Raw genomic sequence first — 10,366 nt, 5'->3', positions numbered from 1 at the left:
GTGCTGCAGAGAAGAGGACCGATGACGTGTGGACAAAGGACAAATCGCACAAAAACATCAAGCACTAGCTCAGACAAGAAGTCTTGCCTTGTTATGAACATGCAACTTTAATGGATAGAGGAGCATGTGCCCATTGATTACCATCATGCTTACCACAATTTAACAATTTTCAAACTTTTTATTCTAGCATAATATCGGGATCGCAATGAGCGCTTAAGAGGCACAGTAAGGTGTGGACAAAGGAAGAATTGCAACACCACACGCAGCAGGGGGACAACTCTGACCTTCTTTTGCGGGGATTTCCCTAGATTCAGCTTAAATATGGACAGAAAGATTACATCAATGATAAGATAAACATTTACTCTCTCCGTCGATATCAAGATCAGCCCATTTTGACCGTTTTGAGACTATTTACTGTAAACTCAGTTATAGAGAAAAACGTAGCGGCAGAGGCACACTGACTGCCGAGTGTCTTAAGGAAACTCTGACCCCCAATCACAAATATGTCTTTTCTGTTACCATATGGGAATGAAAGTTCTTTTTTTGAATATAACCTTTCCAAGACTCCAGGATCAGCCCATCTCTCGACAATTTGATATCGGATATAGAGACAACGTGGCGGCAGAGGCAGAGTATTGTGACGTGTGTAGCATGCAAAACCATACAAAACATGAAGGCTACATGTATTTGTTCAATGTTTCCAAATGTAGAAATAAAATGTTCTCCAGTGGGTAGTGAAAAGTGTATTCTTTTCCAGTTACGCCAAGCTGGCCCATTCGGACCATTTGTCAACCTACTTAACCTCCAAGATAAAAACTCTTCGACGAAAAGAGACCAACTAACGTGTGTAAAATGAGGGAAACACTTTTATTTATTCGGCATTTTCCAGGATAACGAACAGAAAATTAAACAAAACACATATACAATGAAATCAAAAACATAACAAACGCCCGGAGAGGAAACAGTTAATCCAATAACTGTCATCTGTAAGCCTTCCTTTCTGAAGCTCCAGGTTTTACATAAACGTGCACACACATACACAATAAAGTAATTGCACAAGGAAAATATGATTCAAGAAATGGTAAATTAATAAACCGAACAGAAAAAGTTCTTTCAGTAGGCGAGAATAACATAAATCTGACATACAAATACATTAAAATAAAGAAAATAAAATGAATTACAAAAACAAATCAATCAATGACAAGTAACCGGAAAACAATAAAAGAAATTTATTGTACAAAACCGAAAAAAGAAAAACAACATGGAATAACAAAATATGAATGAAGACCGACAAAAGGAAAGGACACATCTGGCCCACATGGCAAATCCTAAGTCTTGAAATCCCAGCATTTTGTGCTTCCTTACAAGCAACACAGTGCCCCTCCCACAACTCGCCAAGTCTCAACCTTATTACAAAGGTACTCAAATGCCAATTCAATCAGTGCTCTATAATTTTTTATACTTCAGATTCAAGTGGGTACAGATAGGCTGCTTGCATTCCAGAATAGTCAACGCTACAAACCCGTAAGATGAAAGCAAGACATACTGAGTCTGTCTGATTTGATAGTGACTTAACATGATTTTCCCAAGAAATCTTCTCGTTGAAATTATTACAAGAAGATATTTGTAGTCATTATCAGCTTCCAAATTGCCTGTTAACTAAGGTATAATTCAGATCCACTATTTTCTTTAACCATCCTATATGCAAAACTTTGGTTTCCTTCGTAATGTATCGATACGTATTTTTATTAACATGACAACATCTATGGAAGCCATGAAATATCTTGTTGAAGAAGGTCATCAGACTGACATTATATTGGCCAATACACAAAAGCATTGTTACTAGAGAAAGTGCTAGCTGACACGGCGTGAAGGGGAAGGTCGTTGTACATCATAAATTGAAATGGATTGGGCTAGAGACATTTCCTTCAAGTACTCCGGATGGTACAGAAAACCATCAAAATAGGAACCTTTCAACAAAACCCTTTGCTGCCACCACAAGACAAACGGTCATTGCAACATTTACAAATTACCAGTTATGTTATGTTGAGGAAATCCAAACTGTTTTTTTTTCACTGAGCTGAAGGCAATTCCAGACAACAGTTTAAAAGTGCTTGTGTTACTTTTATTGCCCTAAAAAGGCTCAATGCACTTATACAACAGAAATTACACCCGGAATTCGCTCGTGCTATTCCAGGACAGACTATGATAAAGAAAACGATGAGAGAGGTTGAGCATGTCACAGCATGGAGCACATCATTGTTCAACCGTCAGGAGAAGACTAACAAGTAGAACAGATAGGCACAGTGCTAGAGTCCAAATCTTGGCCGTAATTGTGGTAGTACAGGCGTAAGAAATAACAGACAAATGTTTAATTGGGATGACATGAATAAAGGCATCACGCGGATAATGATAAATTACCAAGCCAATAAAATCACTTCAAAAGGAGGGCACAGTGGATACTTTTAAGTGAGTAAATTTACATGATTCAAAAGAACCAGTAAGAAAAATTCATTTTAAAGTGTGGCCTTAATTTTGCAGAAAATGTTCTTATATTTGGAAATATGGAAATGAAACATCCTCCAATGAATGAAGAGATGATACCATTCCTAATTAACCAAGGTCAGCAAATTTCGACTACTTGAAGACTATCCTCGTATAAAAAGACCAAACGAACTACTGAAATAGATCGACTGACACGTACAAAAGGGAGAAGATTGCTAGCAAACATAATGGCTGACCCAAGCTTTCACTTTCATTTGGGTCTAGTTCTCTTATATTTGGGAATATCAGAATGAAACATTCTTCAGTGGATATGTACAACAAAATGAAAAAAAGATCAGTTGAATTTCACCAACCCTACAGTCACAGACAAATGCTAAATTAGGATTAGTCCTTACATAGAGCCAACTTTGCTGCAAAACCATCCTATTACAAGACAAACTTACAAATGGAAAAAAATAACTGGAAGCATAACTTCATGATCAGACTTGAAGCTTTACATGGTGGAGACTAAAAGCAGGGCTCGTGGTTACATCATATGGATAGATCTCTCTTGGAAAAGGAATGGTTCTGACAAGAACCGTAGAGTGTGTACTCGACGTTTTATCCAGCATGCTCTCCTCATGCTCAGGAGTGGAGCCTGATAAGCCTTGCTCCAGATTTTATAGAACAATTGTACATGTATACAAAATTATGTACAGATATTGTTTCAAAATCTGGAACATGCCTCTCATTATTAGGCTCAAATCAGAACATGATATAAAGTGCTTACCGAGTGAGTTGTGTTGTCAGTAATGCAAGTTGCCAGTGATGTGTTACAATCCAGAAAACTGTCTCCAAGGGGCCTGGTCTTGTCTCTTCATCCATGCTACAGCTAATAAAACCACGGTCAAGTCAACAAAGATCAGGGCCCAATAACATACAAGTAGACATAAGGACATCACACATCATCAAGAGTGATGTGTTACAATCCAGAAAACTGTCTCCAAGGGGCCTGGTCTTGTCTCTTCATCCATGCTACAGCTAATAAAACCACGGTCAAGTCAACAAAGATCAGGGCCCAATAACATACAAGTAGACATCACTGCAATGTCTTTACAGTCTTTAACTCTCATTTTCGTATTGACCTTTGTTTCAACTCTCTTCAATTGCTGGTTGATCAGCAAACACAGCTCTTGAAAAGTCATAATTCCAAAGCTTCGAAGCAGCCATTTTAAACTGACACCCCCTCTACTTTCTTGGGCTCTTTCAAAGGCCCCAGAAAGAAGAAAATTTAGACAGTCTGAAATCGTCTGATCCAATGGGATTTTGCATACACCAAAGGGGGTTGGGCCAAACACTCTCTGATATTTCACGTTTTACCTGCCATCCCAAATTTATCAATGGTATTACATTATGGCTCCCCATACACAGGTATGTCACCCAGGTTTAGGAAAAAATTAAATTAATCCACAGAGAAGGACCTCCGTCCCTGTCAACTTTTGGAAAAGTGAAGAGACCAGTAACATAAACACGTCATGCTTAGTTTCCTAAGGCAGTGAGGGGGGAAGCAATAATTGTCCAAGTACAAAATAATAGCTGGACCTCATTATGTTTTGGGTCCGTATATGAAATATATATGAGTGCACAGGGGACTCAATCTGTGAATTATACCTTTAGAATAACCAACAACATTGGACCTACGCACCTTTTATCCAGCAGGCAGCAGCAAGAGATCAAAGTCCGATCACCTCAACAACAAGCACAGGAACCCCATCATCAAGAATTTGGATGTACCATGAACAGCGGCTCAATCAGCGGCTTGTGATCTGGCTGAGATGGACACACACAACAGTCATTAAAAACATGCAAAAGGAAGAAATGACAATATGGCATGAGTGCATTAGCTTGGATTAACTGATTCACGGGGGCAGTGGGGAATGAGAAAGATGGAGAAAAGTAAGTTATAGGTGCTTCCCTAAATGACCTTCTTCCAGGCATGTGGAACACCAAAGAATTATTGTCAAGATGGCTTACATCATACTTCCCAGCCAATGTTGAATCCTTGGTGTGTATGATAGAAGCCAGCCTGTGTTAAGGACATCATAAAAGAAGCTCTGGACACACACGTTATTTATTCTGCATGCTGTTGCCATAGGCATGGAGAGCCTCAATCTGGCAGATTGTACAATCGTGTCACAATCAGCTTCTGTAACATTGTCCAATCGTGCGGTATGAGATCCGACACAGCATGCGCAGAATGACCAAGCAACATACATGGAAATCACTGAACCAATTTTGTAAACATCACGATCAAGATTCTGCATACCTGGGGCGGCAGCGTGCAAAGAGCAAATTGTACCAAATGAAGCCAATGTTGGCTAGTATGCCATATTGTAACAAACCGATTCATTTCAACTTTAATGTATTTGACGCAGAAGGATGGCTTCAGTGAGTAAAAAGTTGGCTGATAAAACAAAATAAGAGTCCAGATTTTTTATATGACCCCTGTGGAATGTGTACACCCATCCTTGTATGTAATTTGGATCCAGGAATGAGGACATTTCATTTCAGTACACTCCTCATTCACTACAAGCAGCCTGTAGATGCAGCTTCTGTCTTGTTTCTGTTCACTTTGGCACAAATTGTACGACCACATCAAATAATTCCATCCAGTATTTTGTAGTTTAATTCAACCCAACCCTAAATGCTTGAGATTAATTGAAAAACTTAAAAGACAAAACCCAAGGTCAAGATCTACACGTACAAAACCACCGGGCATCTCACCATTACCATTACCATAGACTGATAGCAGAATATGATGTAGACTGTTGCCATACCTGTTGAGTAGTGTCACCAGTGATAAGATATCTCTGATTTGTTACACTCCAGAGAACAGCCTCCAGGGACCAGCTTGCTCATCTCTCCGTCAAACTACTGAAACTAGGGAAACTAAACAAACCATGTTTGAATTCCAATCTGTATTACAACACACTTATGGAGGCCACCATTTTAAAATGCAGATTGCACTTTACACTCAATTGAAGCATCATTGAAAGGAGTGTCAAAGAGACAAAGATCAGGGCCAAATAATATACAAGCCCACGTCACTAGAGTTTCTTTTATAAAAATCTCATCTTTTTAGTTGTTATTTTTCCATTTCTTTTTAATCATTACTTGATTAGCTAAGTACATTTTATTCTTCAAAACACCTTAAATACACTTCCCAAAAAGTCCTTTTCCTCAAGATTGTCAGCAGTGATTTAGCAAATTACATCCATCTACTTTTTGCAGTTCTTAAGATCTGTTTTCAACCATCTACAGATGCAAGACCGCAAAACAAAAAGTGTTGATCTGGGGCTATATTTAAACAATCCCACCTATTTTTTCAGCCAAACAATCTCTTCAATGCTGCCTTGAGTAGACACACAACTTAATTGATTGAAAAGCGCTGTGTTGGTTGGGAGTCTTCATTTTGTTGGTAGCGATGGGGCTGCACCTCTTGCATGTCCTGGTCGTTCATGAACCAGAGATGCACAGTTAGTACCAAAGGAGCCTCTGATGCCAAGGAAATAGTGTTCTCTCTCAGTCCAACTAAAGGCCAATACAGGAGATCACAGTCTGTGCAGAAAACATTCCCAAATTATAAACGGTATTAACCGTAGCCTCCCAGCATGCATGTGAAATCATATTGAAATCAGAGGATTTGGGGGACCATTTGAGCTATGTTATGGCTCCCTATATATATATGTCACCCAGTATTTGGGCAAAATAAATTTATCCAGCAAGGATGACCCCTAAATACAATGTAGACATAATGACGTCACACTTTGTTTACACACAATACAGTGAGGTGGGGTAGGTCTTAATGTACTAGGTCTGTAGGACATGAGGGGATGAGTTCACAGGAGACTCAATCAGTGAATCATACCTTTCGGATGACCAATAACAAAGAATCACTCACATTTTACCAAGAAAGCTACAGCAAGAGATCACAGTACAATCACCTGTACAACACTGGCCAAGAAGCTGGTCGTCCTGAAAGCAATGACTTATCAGTGGCTTGTGCTCTGGCTGAAATGAATGCACATAACAGTCATTAATCATGCAAAATGAAAAAAAAGGCAAGAAAATGAGTAGAGGAGCTTGTTTGCTGGTTCCCGGAGGGCTTTGAAGGATGGGAAAGACAGAGAGAACTGATTGAGATTTTGTAATGCACTGCAGGTGTATCAATTAAGTCAATACATGGCATTGTATGGGGTGGCACATGACAGGGGTAGCCACAATCCGGTCCTGCCTCCACGATATGGCTTCAAATTTTGATGAAAAGAGGCAGCGGTGGAGAGCTGTAGCCAGTGTTCGATACTTGTGCATGCCGTAGTCTCACATGGAGATGCCGCACCGTGTTACCAACATAGAGTACAACATAAACTGCCCAAAATATTTCTTGTCAGGGCTTTTCTGAAGATATACCCCACATACATATTTGCAATGGATGTTTGTAATGACACACATGATGAAGCCAAAAATTGCAAATGTTATTTAAAAGATATATTGAGGAATATCATACAACAGTGTCTTAAGAAGTATCATTTTCTGACATAAATAAACTAAATTCTATGCTATTCAAACATCAATTGGACTTTCGGTTAAGCAGTGTATTGTTGTGACAGAATAAAATCATGGTTCTTGAATCTGGCTTTAAAATTTTTTGCTAGCTAATGACCATCAGGATGGCCTTAACAACGCTGGCTTCATATTTATGTGTTTCACATTCTTGTGAAAACCCCTATTGCAAGAATATCATGATTTGTTTGGCACAAAGACAGGAATAAACAAATTTTCACTGCTCGAAAAAGACTACTGCACATTTGACTACATAAGATCATTGACTCAAAAACAATCCGGCAAATGTCTTGCTTCCATCACAAAAGCTACCTGGCATTCCAGTGTACGACCTTGAACAATAAGCAAAACTAAAGTTGAGGAAGGAAACATACATCTAGGTGGTAAGTGCTGCCACAATAACCTTTGTATCTGAGAATGACTGAGAGAGAGGGGGAGAGACAACGGAATAACAGACAGATGAATAACAGATAGACTGACAAACATACCAACAGCACATAGACAGATGAACAAAACAAAGAGGACAGTTATCTTGGAAACTAGACTTCTCCCCATTGCATTTTCACTACAGAAAGATTTTATGGTAACACTTCAACCAAAATCATTGTGGCATAGAAAAATCTTTGAAGATAATCAATTTGTATTCAGAAATGATTAACACAACCTCCAAATTCAAGATTCTCATCATGCAATCAGTGGAAATCACCATGCATGGCTCCATGCAACACAGACTCAAAGTATTAGGCCTGCTTTCTACCCAATTGGATTTTTACCAGTTCACTGAAATATGTAGAAATTACAGATTGTATCATGTATTAATATAATTCTGAACCTAAGTGGGTAGGTCTAGTTAGTTTCAAAGACTTTGGCTTCCTGACAAATTCTCATGGGGTGTAAAGTAATGTTTCCTCTTCATTTACCACATCAAATCATACTATCCTCCAGTTTGTTTAGACTACTCATCGACTATAACATTAGTAACATCGGCCCCACATACAGGCTGGAGATTTGTTGGACAAAACTCATGTTTCAGATTTACAAAACAACTGTACATAGGCCCCTATTACTCCCTAGGCCTATTTGTTTTATTATATTATCATTTACTGTTGGGCTGTTATCAGAAGTAGGCTAGGCCTACAGTGTTTGTATGACGTGAGCTGTTTCCATACATGCTGAGTACAATAAAGTGTCAGAATACATCTTAGATGTGCAACAATCCAGAAAACGGTCTCACAGGAGTGTTCCTCGTCTCTCCATTACTGTTACAAGTTAAGAAACCAAAGGAACTCCGTTAAAATCCCAGCCTGCATGCCTAACAGTGGGGCCGCCATGTTTAAATACAGGGTGCACTTTACCAAAGCAAAAACAGGGTAAAATCAACACAGCCAAGCCTACACTTGTGGGGTTTGTCACACGGAAATCTCATTATCGTCTTTCCCGTCATTTCTCCATTTATTTTCAATTGTTGCATGGTAAGCCAGTGATATTTCTCACCTTTAAACTCACCTCCTGTGAAGTCACATTTAAACAAACCCGCCAACGTGGCCACTCATGCGTTCTCGTGCGTAGGCATTGTCATGCTAATGCTCGCGCCACCGTGGAAAAACTCGTCGTCGATCAACTTCCGCACATATTGAGCAGGGTACCAAGTTGGGGATCAAACAGCGCTGGTGATTGGTGCGCTTGAAGTAGGCCCTGTCAGTGTGCACAAGCACCACGAAGATCTGAAGATAATGCAAGTATTATTTTTTTTTCGTAATGTAAATCCAAAGAATGACCACTATTGGAAAGATAACAAAAAATCTCCCAAAACTTTATGCGAGTCAATTTGCTTCAATCTAAAACACCATATATTTTCTACCCCAAAAGCCTGGACGAACGCAACCGTCTGAGGCTTGGGCTTCCAGAGCTACGACTAGGTCTATTGTCTCTGCGTCCCCATGCAGTTCCAATGGAATGAAGACCTAGACCTAGCTCTAGACAAGAGATTTGGATGCAGCCGTAGTTTACATCATGACCGCAACATACACCATGACATCAAAATACAGTCAGTCGTAAAAGAGATGCTATACGAGACGTTAACTACCAAAAAATCACCAAAGTTGCGTCCGAAATTCTGGGAATTCTAGCTTAATATGCCTTTTTTAGGTTGCAATATAATGCCTCCTGAAGCTAAACCGATACTGGAATTTGATGCATTTTGTTTATGGTAGGCTTTCTTGATATGGACTGCATGCATAGGCCTAATATGAGCAAAAGATGGGCAACATAGAGCGGTACTTATTATTATATTATTTCGTGGGAACGAGACGATTTCGAGGGAACAGAATAAAAAAAACCTCATTGTACCTGTCTCCTTAGGGGCTCGTAGAGAGGGACGTCGAATGCAACTGTGCGTTTTTGCAAGTTGGGTCACACTCACTGTCAAACAGTAAATGCCCCCCCCCCATTACAAAATACATGTACATACAATGTAGGGCGGAAATAATGCCGCCTGGCGCTCCGAAGGAACGGGTTAGCCTTTCGAGGGTTTTGTGTGTGGCGGGGGTGGGCGTCGGATCAGGTCGACATTCAAGACAATGACCAGAGGCGGTTTTCTTTTGCTGTGCTATATTTTTTATCAGTCCTTTTCCGAAATTATTAATTTAAGCATACTTTTGCCCTAGGCGGAATAACGGTTGAATCGCTGGACTGGTGGGCAACTTTAAGAGCATAACACTGCATGGGTAAAAAAGTGGTACAACAAAACCACTTTCTAAAACCGTTGGGTAAAAAGAGACAAGTCTACCTATAACAGAGCCTGAAAGTTGACCCCTGGTGCACTTCCGGAACACTTGGATAGGACAAATAACGAGCAAAGATGTTATAATTTGTAATACTTTTTCATTCAGTTATTTCTTTAAAAATCCAACCCAGAAACGCCTGGCTTTTGAAAACATTTGCTATTATATAAATTAATAGAAACTGAAGAATTACCTGACCTAAACGATAAATATCCTCTCAGAAACTGACCCATCACTTCCAAAAACCTAAAGAACAGTATACTGCGGCGGTCTTGTACGTAGATAAACGTTACAGGCCTAATTATTACGGTTTGGCTTTATGGTAGTCTGTCTGTAAAAGCCGCGCAATAAAACAGATCAAACTAGTTTACACAATCCTGAATTCATAAGGTAATTATTCTTTAAAGCAGTAATCTACTTTTGTGCGCAACATACCCAGAGTTGGAAGCTACTTGTCCCAAATTCGTCACTGTGAT

General features: G+C 39.5%; 1 long non-coding RNA gene across 4 annotated transcripts in view; it reads right to left on the bottom strand.

Annotated features, from left to right (window-relative positions):
• Positions 1-848: 848 nt before the first annotated feature.
• The window catches only part of LOC147800132 (uncharacterized), a 28,141-nt gene continuing 18,623 nt past the window's right edge, over positions 849-10,366 (bottom strand). Inside the window, exons 4-10 of one of the 4 annotated variants that reach the window (XR_015424408.1) lie at positions 8,602-8,831; positions 8,277-8,366; positions 6,446-6,555; positions 5,322-6,102; positions 4,190-4,314; positions 3,275-3,525; positions 849-2,322 (exon numbers count right to left, since the gene is read on the bottom strand). This is a non-coding gene — a long non-coding RNA (uncharacterized LOC147800132). Of the gene's footprint in view, positions 3,526-4,189; positions 4,315-5,321; positions 6,103-6,445; positions 6,556-8,276; positions 8,367-8,601; positions 8,832-10,366 lie in introns of all 4 variants that reach the window. The other 3 variants (XR_015424410.1, XR_015424409.1, XR_015424407.1) reach the window with 3 other exon arrangements.

Source organism: Acanthaster planci, linkage group LG02, assembly GCF_054643075.1.
Source record: "Acanthaster planci isolate LZ-2023a linkage group LG02, COTS_SCS, whole genome shotgun sequence".
Classification (NCBI taxonomy): Eukaryota; Metazoa; Echinodermata; class Asteroidea; order Valvatida; family Acanthasteridae; genus Acanthaster; species Acanthaster planci.
The sequence above is the reverse complement of the archived record's forward strand: the minus strand, read 5'-3'. Positions and strand labels throughout refer to the sequence as shown.